At 40.1% G+C, this 23,402-nt stretch overlaps 1 long non-coding RNA gene across 2 annotated transcripts; it reads right to left on the reverse strand.

Moving 5' to 3' along the window:
- Positions 1 to 12,561: 12,561 nt before the first annotated feature.
- Positions 12,562 to 22,156, reverse strand: LOC148901515 (uncharacterized). Of its 2 annotated transcripts, XR_016113649.1 has the most exons (5): positions 19,447 to 22,156; positions 19,327 to 19,360; positions 18,799 to 18,867; positions 13,980 to 14,138; positions 12,562 to 13,775 (listed from the first exon to the last, which is right to left on the reverse strand). It is a non-coding gene; the product is annotated as an uncharacterized LOC148901515 (long non-coding RNA). The 2 variants fall into 2 exon arrangements; XR_016113648.1 differs by having other exon boundaries at positions 12,562 to 14,138.
- Between the last annotated feature and the right edge of the window lie 1,246 nt (positions 22,157 to 23,402).

The following is a 23,402-nucleotide window of genomic DNA, read 5'->3' on the forward strand; positions in this document are numbered from 1 at the left end:
GAACTTAGACAAATACACATGGGACAATTGGATTTAAGTTAGTTATACAAACAGTTTGACACACCATATTCTTGCACGAAGCCGCTGTGACTTTTTTTCTCACTTGGCTAATTAAGTTCTTGAATGGTGAGGAAGAGGAACAGAGCAAATGAGAGCAAGGGAGGAAGAGTCATGTCCATTCCCATTTGGAATTCATCGACAAGAGAGAAATTACTGTTGACTCGACGTCTAGTGGGAACGCAAACTTCTGTGGAGTAGTCAAAACAACCGCACTGATGCTTTGAAACACCAATACCGTTCTCTTCATTAGTCGACTACAACCCGTTGAACAGACATTTATTTTCATCATTCAACTTGGAAGTAAGACATTGTTTCGAATTGACCGCTGCACATATCGGCATTACTTCTATTAAACAACTGACAGGTTAAGTCTCTGACTGTTAGAATTAGTTAGATACACATGCTAAAAACATCCTATGCTATTTAATTTATACTGATTCTTATATTCTTATACTTTTTTGTATATGTTAATTAGTATACATGTACTCAGCTTGTACTCAGTATAGAAATCTAGCTATAATGTTTCTGTCGAATAATAAATTCATGATTGTATCTAGCAGATGATAGGTCCTTTCCAAAGTGACAACGCTCCTGTTGTTTATAAATGTCTGAGACGCGCTTGTGCGCGCGCTCTTGTCTCTCTGTCCCTTGGCCTAGCTTCTCCCCTGGAGAACATCCTCTAGCTGCCTGATAATAAATATTCCTTTTTTGTATATCACTTGCTTCCTGCTTATTTAATATTTAGACTATACAAATGGAGAGCTGAACCAGGAAGAACAACATTTAACGCAAAACTGACCATCTGGTGTCTACAAGTATAAAGGAATTGTATTTTTTTTTTCACTTTTAAGATAAAAGTGGAGAAAACATTTTCAATAATACGTCAGTCGAGATTTGAATGTGATAAGAAAAGGAAGCTTTTGATTGTTTTAACATTCTTGCATCCGAATTTGGCATTGTTTAAAATTTGGTGTGACCAAACTATTAGAAAATTTGCTAATATGGTGCCATTAACCTCAGAGTATTTCGAGATACGACCTGATATTTGACGATGTTTTTGTCCTTCAGAAATGATCAAAACTTGAAAGACAGATGTGCTCCAGACCCCCACTGAAAAATTGCTGTCATAAACAGCTTGAAATCAGCAATTCATATTTGTTTAGCTGCAGTGAAGGGGATAATTTCATTTGTTGGTGTTGATACATCCATGATTAAGATGGTTGACACACTGACAATAACCTGAAAAATAAGAACAAGGAAGGGGAAAAAATGGACAATCATCTTTTATTGTTGTGTTTTTTTTTTTTTTTCTCCGCGGTTTTATAAAGTACAATATAGTTGAGTGGAGCTTTTCTTTTGGCAAAACGATCAAAATCAATGGTATTCTTGGGTGGGCTGGAATGATTTTTTTTGGTGGATATGCCTGAGATAAGGGTTCTTCAAGGTCTGGTCGTAGTCATGCAACTCATATCTGAAGGCACCACATAATTAGAATACTGTATGGATCACTGTCCTTGTTACGCACATTAAAATCACTCCTATAATGACCACTCTGCTCACTCTTTGAGAGCTGTAACATCATGTTGAACTCAACATGGCGAGGAAGTGCTGCCACAGGCAAAAATCATGCAGGCGGGTAGATAAGAAGTCTGATTTACTCCTCATTATAAAGTAACAAGAAGCCAGTCAAATTCCACTGAGGCCTTTTTTACAAATATCGCCTCATCATCAGACCAAAGTTGCCAATGTAAAATATGCCCTGTGCATGAGTGCCTGCAGAGCTGTAATAATAGAAACATGTCCCAGTGCAGTGTGTTTAACAAGGTCGCCTCTTGTGACAGCCACCAGGGCCATGTTGTCCTGTGGGTTTGTGGCCAAATTGGAGGATGGTGTGTCACATTTACGGTCAACCAAAGGTCGATTGATCGATGTTGGATATTTTTTTCAGGTATTTATTTATTTATTTATTTTTACCAAAGTCATCCTACGGTTGTTGGGGCTCTAATGGCTGGCTGCCCACTCTCCAGCAGGTGCGCGTCCTGCCACAGTCGCCTCACAAATGGTGTGTTCCAGCACCTTGACATTGTCTTGCTCGTGGGGTGAAAAACGACGCTGCGCTTCATTAGGTCCCCGCGAGTGGAGAATTTCTTGTCCCATTATGTGCTGTGGCGGGTCGCGCCACCCTACTTGAAAGCCAAGCCCCATTGCCATTTATTTCACGATCGGCCGGATGAAACGGCTGATATCAACAATCTGTTCCTTTATGTGTTTCTTTCACTCCCACACACCTGCTCAGACATTTTATTCCCCCCACCCCATGTCTTTGTCTTCACTGATGTCCTCACCTCAAATTAAGTAATTTGTCATGTCAGGAAATGTTTCAGCATGCAATTAATGGAGGACTTGAGTGGACAGGTTATTTGAATGATCTATTTATTTATCAATTATCAATTATGCAAGCAACTGTGTGTCTGCCAGTTGCCAATTACTCTTGTGCCTACCTCCATGACCTCCCAGGACATGGAGACACGATCCCAATGAGATGTGAGATATCCTAGCCATCTGCCATCCGCATCCTTTCAGGTGAAAAAACTGTGGGGGGTTAACAAAAAGAGTAAAGGACAAAGATTTATAAGGAGAATTGGAAACAATCATAGAAAAGATGGCCAGCGACAAAAGAATACATAAATAAAAGTGAAATCACATGTCCAATTATTGCTGTTGTTTGACATTCCCGACTGTCTTTTATCTTAATTATTCCTGGAATGAGCAAGCATGTTTGTGCCTCCATGTTGCGCAATAAAAACATTTATTGCTGTCGTCAAAGATGAAAGGATTAATTAAGATTGAGAAAATGCAAATCTATTTGTATTGGACCTGACCGAGCACAGGGCGAAACATGAACCAAGTGCAATCACAATCATAATAATAATGCTACCTTTCAGACCATCTCAAATAAAAATTGTTATATTTAGATTCTTGGGTATTTTCATTTGTTACCACATCTTCATGTATGGCAGTTTTACCTTGATAACTTTCTTCTTTTTCTTTTTTTTTTTCTTTTTATTCTTTTTTTTCAGCGAGAGCAGGTGTTGTTTTAAATTTGATTTGGTTGAAAACCAACATTCCGGTCATGTTCAGAAACGCACTACTCCTAAAGAGTTTGCGTTCGGAGAAAAGGAGCGTGCTCCGCTCTCATTTGTTTCCAAATGCAGCCCTTGCATGATCCCAATAAGGAGCTCATGCTTGAACTGTTTTCATTTTAACTGCCTGAGGCACCGTATCCCGACTTGCAGGGACTGAAGCGGCCACCAGCACCATCCAAGGTTGTGAATAACTTTTGGGAATGCTACTTTTATATACAAACAGGACAATTGGCTCTTTCCAGTTAACATGTTTATCTGTGGAATGTTCCAAAAAGATGAGGGGTTCACCTCAGCTTTTCCAATTCTGTTGCCCCTATCTAATTGTTGTGAGAATGTGTTGCAGGCATCAATTTCACAACGTCATTGTAAATGTCATTTGTACAATTTACACAGAGTAGTACTGTATATTATCACAATGCAATATGGTTACGTTGTGGTGCCGTACTGTAAAATAGGCTTGTCTGTGGTAACCTAATTTAGTTGTATCAAACTGCATAAAATGATGGCCGTTTATAGGATGATGAAGTAACCAGACAATGTCACCACATTGCAATGATTAAAATATGTCATCCCTGGGCACCAAAAACATTTACATCCATCCGAAACTGAAACTAGAAAAGATTTGTAAAGAAAACAGTCCAGCACATCTTATACTTGCTTAAATGGTCCAGAGTGTTATTTTTGGTCCAATGAAAGAATATATGAGGGTTGAGATGTTTAACTGCAAATTGCCACAGAAGGAAGCATGCACTTTTAGTTCATGCTCACTTCCTGGTATACCCTTTTCAGTTAAAAAAAACAACATAATTTAATGTAAATTCGTATTAGTCAAAATTAATTCAATTGAATTACATTGTATCTGATGTTTGTTGATAAACTCATTCACTGCCCAACGTGCAAAAATGTGTCCACTCCAGTGACAGGGTTTGTCACTCTAATTCCAGGACCAACAGAATACCGTATTGGGGTTTAGGGCTACATAAACATTCGATGCAGCGTAAGAAACCTTCGACTCTATTATTTCATCAGAAAAAAAAGTTATTTCTTAAATTATATGGGTCTGGAGTTACATGAGCTTGAACTGAGGGCGGCTGTCCAGAATACAACAGCTGAAGCTGGAACGAAGCGCTAACATGGAAAAAAAGGGAAATGCTACCCCTTGTGGAAGGGAAAAACATTGCCAGAGGTCTGCCCATCGCTTTATCAACATCCAAGCAAGAACAAAACAAAACCCGAACTAATTCGATAATGGCACACTACGTCATATTTTCAATTCCTGAATACATTCTTGAATGGCAGTGAATGAGTTAAGTTGGGTCAAAGTCATATCATCATATGTTTTAGTGACTTAGTGACAGCTTGTGAGTTTTTTTTCTTTTTAATTTGAAGTGTCTTTTTCTTTTTATAACAAGATGAAGTTTTCAAAATCAATTGTAGAAATTCCGCTGCAAGCTTCTGGAGCAAAATGAACGTTTCCTGAAAATGTCTGATGTGAGCTAGCCAATGACAACAGCAACCCTTGTATCTTTCTTTTTTCTTAGCATCAATCTTTGTAAAGTTGTTTTCTTTTTTCTCTCCTTTTTTTCAGCAAATGTCAACCCGGTCCAGACTAGCCTCACAAGTGATGGTGGGTGTATTGACGCACGATGATATAGGTCACAGCCTTGAAGCTACTGCAGATGTTTGATGAACCATGTTTATATTGATGGTTCTATTCTTCTGTGTTCATCGAGGGGGGTTATTTTTTAAACTCATTGAATTACTTGCTGAATAATATGTGAACTGCAGGACTGACTTTGATTCCTTTGACAAAAAAGCCACGGCCAAATATAACAGTCTCTCAGCTGTCAATGGCATGCACGACCGGTATTGATTGGCACCATTATTGCTGCAGATTAAATTCATTACAGGAATCGACCAAGGCCGTTCGAAAGAAGTACAGAGGCTGCAGGTTCTGAAAGCATATGAAAGGTTAAAAAGAAGCACAAAAAGGGAATCAGTGTAAAGCACTTTCATAGCTTCAGGCTGTGAACACAACGAACTATGAAGGCTGTGAACCATGATGGTTTTGTGTCAAATCGGTTTGTCTTTGAAATAAAAGAAATGTGTCAAATGGCTGCAGTGATGTTTTTCCACAGTGTTGCACACAATTGTGATTGATTAGTTGTATTTCTAACCGACCTCGAACCTTCGACAGATTCAGCGTGAAATAAGGCTCCAACATTATCCCAATTGGTACCAATGTTACAATACAGGTTATTTGGAGGAGGAGGGGGGGAATTTACGCTCACATCTAACAATACTTTCTTTACTAGAAATACGTTCTCTTTCCTCCATTTTGAATCATCAAAAATGCCCGGAAGGTGGCATCATGTGCTTTCGGACCCACGATGCACAAAATCTATCTCACGTTATACCATGTAGGATGCATTTTAGACACGCAAGTCACACAAAACATGTACCGAGGTAAATGCAGCTTTCGCTTTCCATCCAAAGACAAATACAAAGTAACCTGCTAATGACAACACTTGGTGTTGCTTATTTCCTGAAAAAAAGGAACACAGCCTCATTTGAAATGCGGAGCTTTTCTGCCCATCTATCCATTGATCGCATTCTAATTTTGCCCCACTATGTTGATTGTGTCAACTTAGTAATGTGGCCAAACGGACTGACAAATGGAAATGGAGACACAAAGCATCTCTGCCCAATCTGCTACTTTATATTGATAGAAATAAACCTGTTTCTGGACTTCATTTGTTCTTCTTGGCCATTAATCTACACCTAGATATCTTTCGTCCATGGGCTTAGAAACTCTCAATTCCTTCCTTCCTACTTGGAGATTGGGAGCACCATAGGGGGCCCTGAAGATTCTGCAGAATACCAATTGGCCACACCGGGGGGGAGTCGAATGAGGGATCACGATTATGGATTTTGCCTCAAACATTTTTTCCCTTTTCTTCTCATCTAAAGTCCTAGAGAAGTCTGAAGGAGAAAAAAAATGTGTGAGTGTGCATGTGTATTTAGGCCGAGTTCACACTTCGAGTAAGAGGGTCATCACGCCAGTGTTTACTGCTTTTAAATAGCAAGCATCGTGTCTGGGTCAGAATTTCCTCACTGCAGTTTATGATTTACGATCCCCTTCAGCACAGGTGTTTTTACACATGACAAGAAGTGGTGAGCTGCAATATTTCGTTCCTTTTTTTCAAAGAACATTTCAGCGTGTTCTGTCCGATGACTGGCTGTGCAGGGACAAGAAATGTCAGAAGAGATGAGAAAGGTGTGGAATCAGGAGCAGGTGAGAGAGATTGGAATAGCTTCATTCATCGTAACGTGGGCTGCCACCTCTCACTCCTCTGTGATTTCACCTAATCCAGGCAGATCAGGTTTGAGGTCCTAGTTTCTCCCCTGAGAAGGGTTGGAATGAGTGAGTGAGTGAGTGAGTAAGTGAGTGAGTGAGTGAGTGAGTGAGTGAGTGAGTGAGTGAGTGAGTGAGTGAGTGAGTGAGTGAGTGAGTGAGTGAGTGAGTGAGTGAGTGAGTGAGTGAGAGACATATTTGCACACAGAAGGATTGAACTAACTGTTTGAAATGTGGTGTTTGCACATTGTTTGCAGATCAGGTTTGAGCTCCTAGTTTCTCTCCTGAGAAGGGTTGGAATGAGTGAGTGAGTGAGTGAGTGAGTGAGTGAGTGAGTGAGTGAGTGAGTGAGTGAGTGAGTGAGTGAGTGAGTGAGTGAGTGAGTGAGTGAGTGAGTGAGTGACATATTTGCACACAGAAGGATTGAACTAACTGTTTGAAATGTGGTGTTTGCACATTGTTTTTTTGCTCCAGTTTCCTTCCACATTGCAAAAAACATCCATTGTAGGTTATAGTGCGATTGTGAACGTGAATGGTTGTTGGTCTATAGGTGCCATGTGACCCACACCCCATGATCATTGGTGAGAGTAGGAATATAGAACTACTAGTAAATTTAGACCTTTGCCTTTTGGCTCCCCTCTCTTGTCCACCATGACTTACCGCGACAGAGTCCACATCACAGTATCCATCATCGACATCACTGTCAATCCAATGTGATATTCTTCTAAGTTTTGGGAGAGGGCCCACTATTGTCTCAGACTTAAAAGTGCTGATGTTCATCCCAAATGTTTCACCCTCAGTTGGAAACTGCTCCAGGGTGGGTTGGAGCACTTGGCTTGATCATTATCACATCACCTGCAAAAAGCAGAGATGCTCTATTGATGCCACCAAATGGACCACTCATTGACTCGACTGCGCCGAGAAATTCTGTCTGTAAAACTTATGAACAGAATTGGTGATTCAGTGGAACCTTGGCGGAGAGTCTGTCGCGTAGTTCAGGTGTTATTATCTTTTTTTGTATAGTTTTCATCGTGGTTTCTCATGAGACTGTCAGTATTCAAAAACTAATTAAGTCAGTTACCCACTAAATGGGCAGGTACCAAATACACAGCCTGCCACTGCCAAAATGTCATGAGTTTATTCATACGTGTGATCCATTGTACCATTAACATTTGTGGAACTCTGTCGAATCATTTTCTGCTGTCCTGCTCACAAACTCATAACAGTTTATAAGATTAGTAAAATAGTGTACCCTTCATGTCATTTAAAAGAACATGTAGGATCTGTGGGATCGTTTATACCATCAAATGGATTCTCGGTTGATTCTTTTGGACTACCTCAACCCTAATGTGTTTGATGTTCTTTAACAAGCAACATGAACAGCAATCCTCGCAGGAAACATATCCTTGGTAGTGGGTGCCACACGCTACTTAAATCCAAAGTGATGGCTGGAAATTGATTTTCTACCAGATAAAATCATGTGAAGTTGTGTGGCATGGATGCCTGCAGATGATCAAACGTGGTAACATCCTGCAACAACGGGCCAGATCATTCTGGCTTCCACGTCACTCACTGAGCATGTTATCCGCCCTCACTCTTCGCTTAATCACCCACTCGCTCACTCACACGCTAAGTCGCTGCAGTCACCAGACAGGCCATTAGTGCCACTTCGTTTGACTTTCGACAAAGTCAAAACAACACTGCCCCCTTTTGGTTGCATATTCATCTACCACTTGTCCAAGACGGTGTCATACATGAAAAATGACGCCTGCTAACAAATTCTGTGTCACAATGTCTTTCTGATTTACAATTGCACTTTGGAAGGAGAAACAAATGGCGGAAGATGCTGAGAGTTGGCACACTTTTGAGTCAGTCTGCCTTGGCTCCTTTTCAGGTTGAATCACTGTCGCTCTGTGGTCATTACTAAGACAAGGCCATTTCACAAGTGCTGAAAACGGTGCTTGTGGGAGGTCGAGGGCCGGACTGTGTCATCCCGAAGGGCCGTGTAATTATCCATATGATCACTGGAAGACGACATGAGCCTCTGTGACAGTTTTTGTTGTTTTGCTCATCAAGAAGATGACCAGAGGCCTGCAAGAATGATTAAAAGGCTGTCTGCAACAGTTATTCCAGTGTTTTTCGACCAGGCTCCGATTATGAAGTACATGTTCAATCCTGTTTTTGTTATGATTTTAATAATTGGGGTTCACAGAAAATTTGCAACCAAAGCTTTGAAACGAAAGCGATTGAAAAACAAGTCAGATATTTTTTTATTAATCAAAGTTGATAAGAGGATAAACAGACAAAACTAACAGGCTTAACAGTTTATGTGCCCTTGTCTAAGAAGCTGCCAGTTGTTGATGACTGCTTGCCATTCATTCATCAAGCTCTTGCTGGGAAAGTTTTAATTAGAGCCTCAAATGTCAGCCATTCCCTCTCAAAGGCTTAATGGGATTTGGATGTTTCAGGCTTTCATAGAGTTCCTCTGACACCCTTGTAGTTCCATGACAAGTCTCGGATTACACCGAGGATGGTTTATTCATTTTCAGTGCACTTTATGGCCAGTTGTTTTTATCTTGGCCCTTAAAGCCTTTTTCTTGTTTACGCCCATCTAAAAATAAACATGAAACATTGAGTTTGTAGTGTGAAGAAAAGCTGATATGAAATAAAAGTCAGCCAGGGAATGAGAAAAAAAAATCTGGTTTTTTTTTTCAAAGAAAGATGAATTAGAAATGCATGGGTGTCTCGATACGCTGGTCTGGTAAAATCCCCGTGCTAATAGCCTCTGTGTGTCGGGAGCGACAAGTCCAGATTCCAACATCTGCAGTGTTTGTTATTTTTGTTTTTTTTTATTGCTTGATTTCTCCATGGGCCATAAACCTTTATAATGAATATACACAGATGGAACATTTTTATTCAACAAGAATACAAGTGCAAAGATAAAAATCCAGTAGAATAAAGTGCCACGTGGGTGGAATTCACATTGTGCTCGCTAACGCCATCAGAGTCGGAAGCAGTTTGGTTTTATTGAAATTACTTTAAATAGTGTACAATGCAAAGCTATAGCTTGCACTTTTCTCGCAGACATAGAAGACTAAAAGCATATGTACTTGTGTAACTTGCATTGCAAATGCAAGGCATACAAGATCATGTTACTTTTCTTCAATGATGTTTGGTTTTATTGCACTAAATGTACAGTAAACGAAGAGTAAACTGAGATTCACATTTGACCTGAACAGCACTTTTAATGTAACATTTTCAAGCCACTCAATTTTTTTTTTGAATCTTGGTCCGCAGGCAGTAGACAAACTTTGTTTTAACAAAACTGTAGTAATTAAACAATTGAACACCGGTGACAATAATTCCGTCCTGACTAATTTTAACAGGCTAGAGATGAGATGAGTTTAACTTCCCAATTGAAGATCTAAATCCCTGGCGCTTGCCAGTGGCAGTATCGCTCTTTTGTGGCTCTTTTGTCCATCATGAGTGGAACCACGTTCAATAATAAAGCCATCGAGATACTTGGCAAAAGCTATACTCTCTCATCATCTTGCACATGAGGTAGGAGCAAGTATAATTTCTATCTCCAGCATCGTTCATGCAGTTGTGGCCAACAAACAAAAGAGCAGGTCCTAAATTCTCAAAAGCGTACATATCCTATATCATGAAAAGTGAAATACCCCTTGGTCGACTTATATCCGACCATTGGATGGAAACGATTACCGTTTATCACTGTACTGTATTTGTGAGTTCACAAAATATCACAAGTTAACCGATCTCGGGGTATGGACATCACTCAGACTCGTTTTGACCTATGGTTTGGCTTCGATCAGGAGACAAATGAAATTTGATGACAGCTAAACAAGCGGTTTTATTCTAATCACATTCATCTCACAGCAGTTATTTTATTGCAAATACTACAGCTATTATTTTATTTATCTGCTCTGCAGTTAGGCCAAACATTTTAATCAACCATAAATACATGAATAATCACAGAGGTACTCTATCATAGAGTGTCTATAAATTCTTCTTGTGTTACAGTGTACAGTGTGGTCTACTTCGCGTTACAAGAGACATGACATGGTTGCTTTTTGTTCACCGGGTTAGATTTGCTGACAGTTTAATCAGTGAGCGAAATGCTGATCAATCCATTTCCCCCCACAGGGGTCCTGACTAAGAGACAGGATTGTGTCTTAAATCTTGACGAGTGAGTATTGGAAGTAGATGTTTGACCTCAATGAGCCTCAAAGTCCCAATTTGCTCTGTATTTATATCGCCGCCAAGCGTATGGAGAACAGACAAACTACACATAGAAAGTCGGGATCCCATACATGGGCTCATGAGCCACCAGCAATTGGGAGGTGGTCGTCCTAACCATGCCAACCAATTTATAAGTCCCATTAATCCCTTTTCAATGATGGTTATCATGTTCCTGGGCCAATAAGGATAAAATATGTCTAAACATTTTAGTTTTTGACAATATTATCATGATATACATCATTTGTATGTTTGTTGTTTTGTTGATCGAATTGAATTCAAAAGACTTTTGTCTCTCCTCGTACCAATCTGCATGTCCACTGTGGATTTGTTCACATCTTCTGTCCCGCAGCTCCCACGCTTTCCACAATGTGCTGTTTGTCTCTTTCGGTTTATTTGGCTGGGTGATTTTTGCACATGTACCAACTCCCCGCCCCTTCACTCCCTGCCTCCACTTACTGTTGACAGTTTGTGAAATGAACCAGAAAAATAGCCACAGGGTAACACAGCTCAACATGATTCAGAAATTTGGATTGAAATTATGGTGCAGACCTTCTCATTAGCCCCCCAAAAAGCTCGCTCACATCACATTTATCTCGCTTTTTGCCTGAAACTGATTTGCATACACTATGCAATATCATATCATTACAGTCCCTTTGTGACAGTGTTCTTGTTTATTTTGGGTCGTCCAGCAATGTCAGTGTTTAACAACTAACCCCGATCTGTTCTGTAGAAAGTGCCTTTGCAGAATTTCGTTGTTTTTATCCGGCTGCGGGTGTAATCGTGGAAATTTCCCATTTGTGCAGTTTGCTCAATTGGCTCACGTCCTGTTAGCGATTGGCCATTTCAGAAGTTTTTCAGATTTCCAGTCATTACATGCCCACAAAACAGAATGAAATATGAAATCATCTGCAGTGATCTAACATGATCTAACATAATTGATGGGAAATGGTGACAATCAAAGTTTGATGTCTTGCTCTATGAGAAAAAAACAAAAACCTCAACAATTGCATATTTAATGCAGCCGAGGGAAGGTTGGGAGAATCAATGATAACGATTTTTGACCAAAGTCACTAATTTTTGAAGGTCTACAGAAAAGTTCTCAAGCTAGACAAGCAAAAATACTACACTACCAAAAGAAAACTTTACTCACTTCTCTCATCAATGAAAAACTCTTTATTTCTTAAAATAAACACATAAATAAATAAAACACAAAATATATTTCTATCTTCTGGCAATGTATTTTTACATTTTGGCATAAAAAAGATGAGTTCTTGAATTTAAATTTAATCTCCAAAATCTCAGTCAAAGTTGGATGGATTGGATTGGATTGGATTAGCCTTTAATCTGCAATGATGAAAGTGAGAGGAAAGGAAAGGAAGAATGAGAAAAACAAAACCCTGCTGTACAGGCAGTCGCTCACGTGGTGCCATCTTGAAGTAAAAAAAAAAAACAAAAAACAAAAAATGCATTAACATATAATAATCTCCTGCACTGGTTTAGCAGTATCTTCAAGAAGTACATTTACAACAAACAAATATTGTGATCGTATGCGTAAACTCTCAGTCATACAGGAATGGTCCATCGATGAAAAGGTTTCTTCAGCCGTCATCTGTACTTCTTTGAAAGTGTCGCACGTTTCGCTCCCCCCCAACCTGAGAGCAGGGACCTATCATAGCAGAGTCCGGCACCATATATATATATAATATATATATATATACAGTAAAGTCTCGTTATATCGATATCGGATATATCGATAGTCCCGGTTATATCGATACTATTTCTATGCACGCACGGAGAAAATTACATGCAAACAGGGTCGGATATATCGATAGTCCCGGTTATATCGATATTTTTTCGGACTCCCTTGAATATCGATATAACGAGACTTTACTGTATATATATATATATATATATATAAGCAAAAAAAACTACCCTGAGGTGATTATGATCAGAGCTCTCTAATTTATTCATACGTGGTTAATTTATTCAGTCATAGATACCTCAAACATACTGATAGCAATACAAATGTTTAGGCCTTGGTTGAGGTTTGCCGACACCCTGAAAGACGCATGGTCACTCTGTAGGCTAAAACACAAAGAAAAATATTTTTTTAGGCAACCCAGTAGAGCGATACTCAATTTCATCTCATTGGGTCATCTAAACTCATTGCCGGGAGCACATCCAGCACCTGCTTATTAATTTAAAATCATTTGCAATACCACCAAGGGGAGATAAATCCCAGGTACATAAACAGAGCAGTGGTGAACATATAAAAAACCATTACAGGGTCCCCTTTTCACATTTCTATTGCCTTGGCTTGATAATACCCTCACACGACTGCAGTAAAGCCAAATCATGAGAGTACGGTGTTTCCCTGCCTTCTCGGCTCTTCTGATGAAGTCGGACACAAAGATGCAGTCAGACACACACACACACAAACACGGACACACACGCACACGCACACACACACACACACACACACACACACACACACACACACACACACACACACACACACACACACACTCGCGTATAGTGCACGTGTGGTGCACACGTAATGAAAACAAGTTTAAGCCAACACAAAGCCAAGTCATATGGAATTGTTTTTTTCCCCCCTCAAGATGCGAGGTTGGCACTTTATGGAGCTGTCAGAAAGACAATAGATGACAATATTTCGATGAAAAGGTTTCTTCAGCCGTCATCTGTACTTCTTTGAAGGTGTCGGAAATACCAAGGGCTCAGAGAGGAGCTGGAGAGAGCCTGGAAAGTAACGGTGATAGTCGTGCCTGTGGTGGTCGGAGCACTCGGGGCAGTGACCCCCAAACTCGACGAGTGGTTGCAACAGATCCTGGGAACAACATCGGACATCTCGGTCCAGAAAAGCGCAGTGCTGGGAACAGCACGGATACTGTACGGAACCCTCAAGCTTCCTGGCCTCTGGTAGAGGACCCGAGCTGAAATGGGGGACAGACACCACCCATGAGGGTTGAGACGAGTATTTTTTTTTTTTTTTATATATATGACTGAATAAATTAACCATGTATGTTAGCATCAAGAGGGGGGAAAAACATTAGAGAGCTCTGATCATAATCAGCTCAGGGTAGGTTGGAGTTTCTGCGAGTCAATGCTTTTGGCAGCATTTGACTTTTTGAGCATACCTGAATACTGTCCACTGTAATGAACAGGAAGTTTCATTCCAGGTGTTTGGATGTGCGCAGAGAAGGCGCAGGTTGGGAGGTTGAAGTAAACAGCATGTGTGCATGCATTTTTATGCAACATCCTGAGCCCTCCCGGATCCTGTTTGGCAAGTTGCCTTCCTAACAGAAGAAGCACACTTCAGAATTCCACCTACACTTACACAAAGTTGTATAGACGAGAAGGCCCCTGAACCACAAAGACAAAAGTGAACATAACGATCATATGCAATGGTTCAAAAGAGCATATTGTCATGCGATCCTCAGTGGTTATGATTAGGTTTATTTTCATTTCAAACCTTACGTTTATGCAATCACATAAAAAAAGTAGTTTTCTTCTAAATTCTCAGGCAGGGAGCAGGATATCATCAGATTGAATGCATGTTGTTCTTTTGCACAATTTAGAGAAGTTCATTCACACAGTTACTTTTTCTAACTTTTCAGGTATCTAATATATGTCTGTTTCCAATGCAGATCAAAGACCAAAAATGAGCATATGTACTAACCACAAAACAGCTATAAATTTGGCATGATTGCTTTGTTGGATGAACCACACCAAATATTTAGGGTTCATTACTTTACAGATTAATCCCCACCTTTAACGAGAAAAAAAAACTATAGTAGAACTATATGTTTGAAAAATACACCGTCCAACCCTCCTTTAAAGTTGCTGCTCTGGTCCACTTTTTCAATTTGCAGTTCATTCAGTGAGCCATTGCTATTCCTGATTATTGTTCTTTTAAAGCATTCGTCTACAACAGGGGGGTCAAACATACGGCCCGCGGGCCAGAACCGTCCCCCAAGCAGGTTTTATCAGGCCCGCAGGATTTTAAAAGTGGAAAAAATACACGATTGACATGGAATTCATATTTTTAATGATGTGCAATTCAAGAATTGTCCACTAAGGGGCATAGTGGTGATGCTTCGATCAACGTAGAAGAAAAGGGTGGTGTTTTTTTTCTGACCGTGGTCATTTTTTCTACCGCGGTTTCAACAAGCAACTGGCAAGTGACAACCCCACTCATTTCCCTGGTCTGAGAGATGCGTGTGTGACCAGACCTGATGCGGACGTGAAGTGGTACAATGACAAGATTGCAGGATTACTGTGGGAGTTTGAGAAACGTTTTCAGGTATTTGGTGAACTTGAGACAGAATTTTCAGTTTTTCACTCACCTTTCACAGCTAAAGCTTCTGATCTACTGGTCAAAATCCAGAAAGAAATAACTGATTTGCAATGTGAGGCCAACTTGAAGGGAAAATAGGTCCGTAGGTCTGGACAAATTTTAACAGTACAGTATCTACTACCAGGGTACCCCAAACTAACAGCCCTGGCTGCCAGGGCTGACTCGTACAGGCCAAAAGAAAGGAGCGTCAGCGCAGACCACCGATGTGGATGTGGAACCGTCGCGGCTTGGAGTTGAAGCAGATTTATGTGGGACGGGAAATGTGAGACAATCTCTTTTTGTCAATGGATGCTAAAGCTGCATCTTTGCTTTCAACATTTAGCTAGTAGTCGACGTGGACATTGCATCATGATGTCCCTGATCCACTGGTGAAAAGAGGCTTTGATCCTCTCCTCTTTCATCTCGAACTGCTTCATACTACAAAGAGGGTACAGAAAGTCTCTGTGTCTATGTGTTGTAATATTGTCTTTGTGTTTCCTTTTTTTGTTCTTTTGACTTCAAGACAGCGCCGCGAGGGTGGCTGCTTTTCCAGCAGCTCATGTGATTTGTTTTTCTACCGTCATTCCTTTTATCACTTTGCTGCTGTGAAATGTAAATTTCTCCACTGCGAGACTAATAAAGGCAAATCCAATCCAATCACACCTTTCTCAGATGTGTGAGACCTTGCTCGCCTTCATAAATCAGAACAGTATGCAGAGATCCATCTCCATGGCCTGTCACCCGTGTCTGTCATTTAGTGTCTCACTGGGCCACAGTGAACCGGATTACCGCCTGGTTGAGCTGTTGCAAGGAACAAAGCATTTATACACCTGCATTGCTTAACAGGCTTTATGCAGCATCACGCTCACTTGCACATCTGTTGAGGAAGCGATGGGATGATTTATTTATTAGATCCCAATTAAAACTCAAGGAACAAGAGCACTTCAATGGGAATATGAATATCAAATAGATTGAGCTCTACATGACTACTTAGTCATGCAATCTGGCTTTGGCACCAGAGCATATCTCGGAAAGAAAAAGTAGCAGAAGATCAGGAAATTAAAGTGGAAGCGCTCAGATCTTTTGTGCGTTAAAAAATAAATAAAATAAAAATAAGACATTTATAGCACACTCATAATTTGCACAACGTCCCCTATGCTTTCTTTTGTCTATGGTGCAATAGTACAGTAAAGTCTCGTTATATCGATATTCAAGGGAGTCGGAAAAAATAGCGATATAACCGGGACTATCGATATATCCGACCCTGTTTGCATGTAATTTTCTCCGTGCGTGTATAGAAATAGTATCGATATAACCGGGACCATCGATATATCCGATATCGATATAACGAGACTTTACTGTAGTTTATTTTTCATTGTGTCCTTTTCTTCTTTGAAGGCAAACCACCTGCATTTCATTACGGTTAACATTTGCAACAATCAAATGCCCAAATGTCGAAGCCAAGAGTAGTCGTGCCTGGGTGACTATGGACTTCAGTTAAACTTAAATTGACTGACTTGTCCCCAAATATGCCTGTGTGTTTTCTTCGGGTTCTGCGGTTTCTGCCCACATTCCTGCAATTGGCTGGCAACATTTTCAGGGTTTACCCCGCCAACTGGCCAAAAACAGGTAGGACAGTATCATAAGCGAATGTAATGTGCTATTAGACTGTGTGTGTGTGAACATTGGTTTTCTTCTGGAAATATACATTTGTGTATGTTGAGAAGAGGGGGATCATCTTTTTATGTTGTAAATTTGAAACATATTAGCTCTACAGCACTTTAAGTTGCATATTCATACCTGAAGTTTCTATATAAATAAAGTTTGATTGATTGATAGGCTCTAGCATGCCGCAACTGTTGTGGGAATAAGCGGATTAGAAAATGGATGAATGGATGAAACCTGACCAGACACAGTTCTGCCAGCGAACGTAGTAACGGATTACTTATTATGCGCTGCAGCACTGGCATTATCTGACAGAAGTCAGTTTTGACACTGTAAAATTGCAAAAATGACTTCGATTCGTTAAAATCTGACCAAGGAATTGCCACATTGACTAGGGGAGAGTGTCCGGGCCAAGACGGCTTTTGATACCTCTGCTTAATGTAGGCGAGTGTATCGGAGCGCATTAGCTGTCAGTTATGACAAATATTCTGCAGCCCAAAACGCTTCCGTAATTTCGGGTGTATAAGGTGCCCCAAAAGCCTTTATTTTCTTCAAAAGATGACCCTGTCTGTGCCTTATATGCCGGTGCACCTTATATGTGAATTAATCTTGAGCCACAACTGGTCTTTCAACTATTGTCAGAAACCACGTCTCCATTTCCTCCTGTAGAAGAAGTCGTGCGCGATCCATGCTGGGATATAAAAAAAACCTAACCGCAGCGTCTACCATGGCGCTTTATAAAGTGGAGTGCCTTATATCTGTAAAACTTTTTTAAACATGTCATTGACTCACAGTGCAACTTATATATGGAAAAAGTTTGAAAATATACCATTCATCCGGGGCGCGCTTTATAGTGTGTGCCTTATACACTAGAAAATATGGTATTCATTTTACAAAAAATAAGAGAAACTATCCTTGTTTAATGTTAGGCGTTGAGGTTATACTGCATTTTAAGTGCACTGCACTTATGCTAAAAGTATGTGGACAACTGTTTTTAAACTGTTTTTTCAATATTATTTATTTTTTACTACACAATACATACTGTGATATTTTTTTCTTTTTTCACAAAATATTATGCTCCGAAGGGGAAAAAAATAACAATGAAAACTAAACTAAAACAAAGTATTAAAAAACTAAAAGTTATGCAAACGAACAAACCTGCTCTCAACACAAAATTACAACAGAATGAAATAAATAAAAATTAAAATTCCCCAAAAATAACACGTTAGTTTCAGCCTATATATCTCCACTGTGTGGAGATATATTGGACATATATATTTATTAATAAATTAGTTAATTAAGCAATGACATAATTTTTAATTGAATATTTTATCCTTCATAAAGTCAAGGAACACGTGGGTCAAAGTCGGTGTAGGAAGGTGTAAAATCTTAATAAAGCTAGCTATATCACTTACAAAACAGCAGCACGCACATAAAGGCCATTATCAACAGGGTCTCTGCCACCTCGCGTCAGTCACACTGTGTCTTTCACATCTGGCCTATAAGATATGTTATGTTCTGATTTTGTCGGTGTCATCAGAAAGTGAGACCCTGACATCTAAATACTCTCTGGTCCTGCTTGACATCACACGATGCGTTTGTCAATGAGTTTTTACTCCCGATGTTCATTGATTGTCGACAGATGGTCCTAAAATGCGGACACACACACACATGCACATAGACACACAGTGTTTCATTCAGTACAGCCTGACAGCTAAAAAAGATATAAGAGCTGCATCAAATTGGTATGTTTATGCAAAAAATAAATACATATTTTTTTAATATATTATGTTTGGTGTATCCTTTTCCGCGGGACCTGAGTGAGTCTGGACGAGAAGCTGAATGCACCCTTGACTAGTAGCCAGTATTTAATTATCCGTCTATCCATCCGTCGATCCATCCGTCTAACCATCCATCTATCCATCCATCCATCCGTCCATCCATCCATCCATTACCTGAACTGCTTTACCCTCAGGGTCAAAGGCATGCTGTAGTGTAGCCTATCCCAGCTGACTTCGGACAGTCTGTGAGACACACACAGAACAGGTTTCCAGCCAATCCCAGCATGAGCGGCAGAAGTTACACTTGTAGCTGTTCATAACATGGCTTTTGTGATAATGAAAGACTGTGTTGAAATTTGTAGTGTTCTAATTTAACTGTGTGCCTAAAGTCTTGTTGGCAATAATAAAGCCACTGAATTCCGAAGAAAAAAAATCATTTGATGCTCCTTCTATGTCTACACTGGGTCACATGTTGTTTTTACTCATTGCCGTTCTGAAGTGAACACTTGCAATAACCAACTTGTCTATTGGACACAAGACAATCTTTTTCTGCATTCACCGACAACAGACAGGCACGATGTAGATACACAGGAGAGATTTGTCAAACTGTTCGACAACAAAAACCTGAACACAGGCTGACTTTAGGATGATTTATAATGCTTATTTCTGAGAATGGTAAAGCGAAATTCATCACGTTCCCACCTGACAGCGCTGCTCAGCAGTGATAAATGACAACCTGACGGGGAGAGACAGTGAGCCTTACATGAAGAGTTCCATTACCAAATCGCCTGACCCAGGGTATTGCTTCACTACATGCCCTACCTTCATGGCCAATGCCAGGCGCACGACAGCGAGCCTTCCTCTGCACGCCCTCCCAGCTGGGCACTCCAGTCGGGGCCTAATGACTCGGAGACAGTCAAACAGATGGCAAGTGGACGTGGGTGCATCTTAACAGTGAACAGCATTATGTGATATGAGGAAATAGGAAGATATAAACAATGCATGCAAAACATCAAGGGCCGAGTGTATCCTCCAAATATTTTTTAAGCTGTTTGTTGCGATCCCCCCTTTAGCCTATCGTATTTTCTGGTGTATAAGGTACACCAAAAAGCTTTGATGTTCTTCAAAATATGACCCTGTGCCTTATACACATGTGCACCTCAATTGTGAAGTAAGATTGAGCCAAAACAGGTCTCTCAACTCCTGTCAGCAGCCACCGACTCCATTTCCCCCTGTCCAAGAAGTAGTGCGTCACCCCAGCCTCTACTGTAACACTTTATAATGTGGTGTGCCTTATATTTTGAAAACTTGTATTATATATTTCTGTATTATATGTGTCGAACTTTTGTCATTCGTATAAGGTGCGACTTATACTCCAGTGCGCTTTACATGTGGAAAAAGTTTGAAAATACATAATTCATTGGGGATGCGCCTTATACTCCGGTGTGTCTTATACACCGGAAAATAAGGTATTTATTTGAAATGTGCATGTTCAACCTCTGTTTGTGTAAGCTACTCCTGTTTCCTCTCTCCTCTTCAATGACTCTAAACTGTCATTGGATATGATTCAATGATATATGTTGGCCATTATCTGTGGTATGATTAGCAGGTGAGCGTCCACTTCACCACTCAGATGAAATCTGATGGTTTGGGATTGGGTAAATGGATAGCTGGATGATGTCCATCATATACTTGTGAACAGATATATTGCATATATCATCATATTGAATGCACTGCTATCGATTGCTAACATAATTAGAAAAACAAGCAACATCTTTTGAGAGTCCAAACTCCAAAGTTTATACAGTCAATCATGTTTCACAGTCAATCATGTTTCACAAAAAAAGCTACATAAAGGGTCATGCGCCACTTTCAACGCATGCCCCTTTCTGCCGCAATTCTGTCTTCGTTACAAATTTGCTAGTCAATTAAATGCAACACAACATTCCATTTAAATGTTAATCTGTCCTTTTTTCAGCAATGGGGTGCGACTCCGCAGCCTTTTTACTTGGTTGTTTTTAATTGTGCGATGAAGCGCAGACACTAATTTATTTGTTGTCACGGAACGTTAGAAGCACATTCATCTGAATGTCATGTTCCATCTTTCCAATTAATAGACTTTTATGAGAACATTTGGTGGATGACAAAACAGCTCGTGACTGTCAGCACGGACATAGCGACATTTGCTCTCCCATCAATCAAGTTTGCCGTTTAATTCTCTGAATTATCATAAAGGCTTTAGAGGCCTTTGATTGAATGTTTGTTTCCCTGGATTGTTTGGTGATGCATTTAGAAATAAAAATGAAAGTCCAGAGGAATGACCTATGATGTCATTTTTACCCACTCAGTGACAGAAATAATCTTCACCCTTTGATAGCTACACAATTAATTGGGGTGTTGTGGATTTCCATTTTTAATGTACCATTTTAATCTAATTTCATTTCCATTCTGTGATTTGTAAATTACTCCAAAATGGCGTACCATTTAACACTGTCTGTGCCTGTGACAATGGTAATCTTTCTTCCCATGTAATTCTCTCGTCTCACTCTTCTTATAGCTCTTTTTTCTTCCAATAATCACTCACTGCTTTGCTCTCGTTTAGAAGCATCCACATTAAGTACTTTTACAGCTTGCCCTTGAGCATACTTGGAGTACTGATCTAGATAATAAATGATGATTAATAATCATAAGAAAACATTATTAACATTAATAGAAACAAGATCCATCTGGATACAAAGGATAGTGGATAGAAACGGCCAGAAATTAAGGGTGCCTATGACTTACACTCATATTTGCTAGAAAACTTAATGAGGCGAATCAAAATGTTGAAAGAAACCTTTTGGCCCAGAGGAGAGTGAGGCTGTGACCTGAAAACTATTCACAATGTCAACTAGGTGGACTGTCATTTTATACATGTCACGAAAGACTAAAGAAGCCTGACAAACGCCACCAAGTAAGAAAAAATACAATTAGCAGCCTCGTTGTACAGGGCAAAAGCCTTTCATTTATTAATACTGCTGCCTGACAGATGACCGTTGGTACCACTGAATCGCAGCCTTCCTACTCCGTGTGTGTCTGTGTGTGTGCGTGTGTGTGTGTGTGTGTGTGTGTGTGTGTGTGTGTGTGTGTGTGTGTGTGTGTGTGTGTGTGTGTGTGTGTGTGTGTGTGCATGCGTGTGTTCTGTGTTTCTGTGTTTCAGCCGGTAATATATTTGGATCTGACCTTATATTGGTATAAGTGTAAAGTGTGTACTTTAATGGATAACTGTGTTAATCTGTAAAACGAAGTGGACATGCTGCCAAGAAGCATTTAATCCCCACATAAGGCACAATGATAAAAAGGTCTCTAAGCGAAACCGGCTTGGGGTAAAGAAACTTTTGGGGGTGATAACGAGGCTGGTAGACAACAATGATTGATTAAGTACCTAGCCATTAATGTGCAGCTCGTGTTTTATCCCCACCTCCCACCCCCTCGAGACATTGGCGATGTTTACAAGGACAGCAACAACCATGCTACAACCACAAATGCTACATTGACGTCTGTCTACTTTACATTGTACTTTAATTAAAATGCTTGCATGACTCTCCAATGTCATATACTAGTTGCATTCCTATATTATGTTCATAAATATATAGTTATTTTATAAGAAAAATAACCATGTTGCATTCAGGTCCTTATTCATGTTCATATCAGATCATTATGGCTCACCATGGAAACAGCGAGCAATTAACAGAAATGCTCCATTCTCATTGCGTGCGTCCAAAGGCGATTCACTAAATCGTTGAAAAGATAGTTAATAGTTTCATTTAAGTATATTGATGTGATTTAAACTGTTTTGTGGTGTTTATCAATATGAAGCCGAAAGCAATTTCAGGTTTCCCGGTGGGATGCGCACTGTTTTCCTACCACCATGCACAACATGACTCTGATCTGAATGTTGCACCAGAAGTCATTTTCATCATCACATTTAGATTATGCATTAAAATTGTAGGATCAGTTTCCTATTATCATCTGAGTTGTAACCATTATGACCTTCTCATGCCCCCCAAAAAAATCATAAATTGTATGTAATAGCATATAGAGGTTCTTTCCTATACAGTACCTCCTTCATTTTGCAATTGCCTTGACAATGTCTTTGTGCCTTAATGCACAGTTCCAGTGGGACTGAATGAGAGAACATGGAGGGTAATCAAACTTTTTCAGGCCCCGTAAAGTAAGTTCGGGAATGGGTTTCAGCCACAGTGATGTAGACATCTCAGGATTGATATATTATCTTTGGCCTCTACGATTTCAAGGCGTGCTCAAAGTGGTGGCCATTAGCTTCCAGATATTATCGTGTGTGGCCAACAATGGCTTGGGTAAGGTGAACCAACACTTCAGATGAGAATGCTGCACATGCATGTATATTTTTATTTCCTTTATAGCAGGGGTCGGGAACCTATGGCTCGCGAGCCATGTTTGGCTCTTTGCCTGATTGCATATGGCTCGCCGATAAAACTAAATACATATTCTCGTTTTTTCCAGTTGGGGCTGCAGTTGGCGGAAAGCGCAATTTTGATTGGATGACACTGATCTAGGTTGACGGAGAGCGCAATTTTGATTGGATGATACTGGCCGTCATGTTGAAACAGGTACGTGAGTGCGCGCGTGTGTGTGTGCGCGCACGTGTGGCTCTCACTGAAAAACATTTCTAAATATTTTACTTTTATGGCTCTCTTAGTCAAAAAGATTCCCGACCCCTGCTCTATCGGTATCCTAAAGGATGTTGTCCATGGCAG

Source organism: Hippocampus bargibanti, linkage group LG02, assembly GCF_051943395.1.
Source record: "Hippocampus bargibanti isolate YZ-2025 linkage group LG02, ASM5194339v1, whole genome shotgun sequence".
Taxonomy (NCBI): domain Eukaryota; kingdom Metazoa; phylum Chordata; class Actinopteri; order Syngnathiformes; family Syngnathidae; genus Hippocampus; species Hippocampus bargibanti.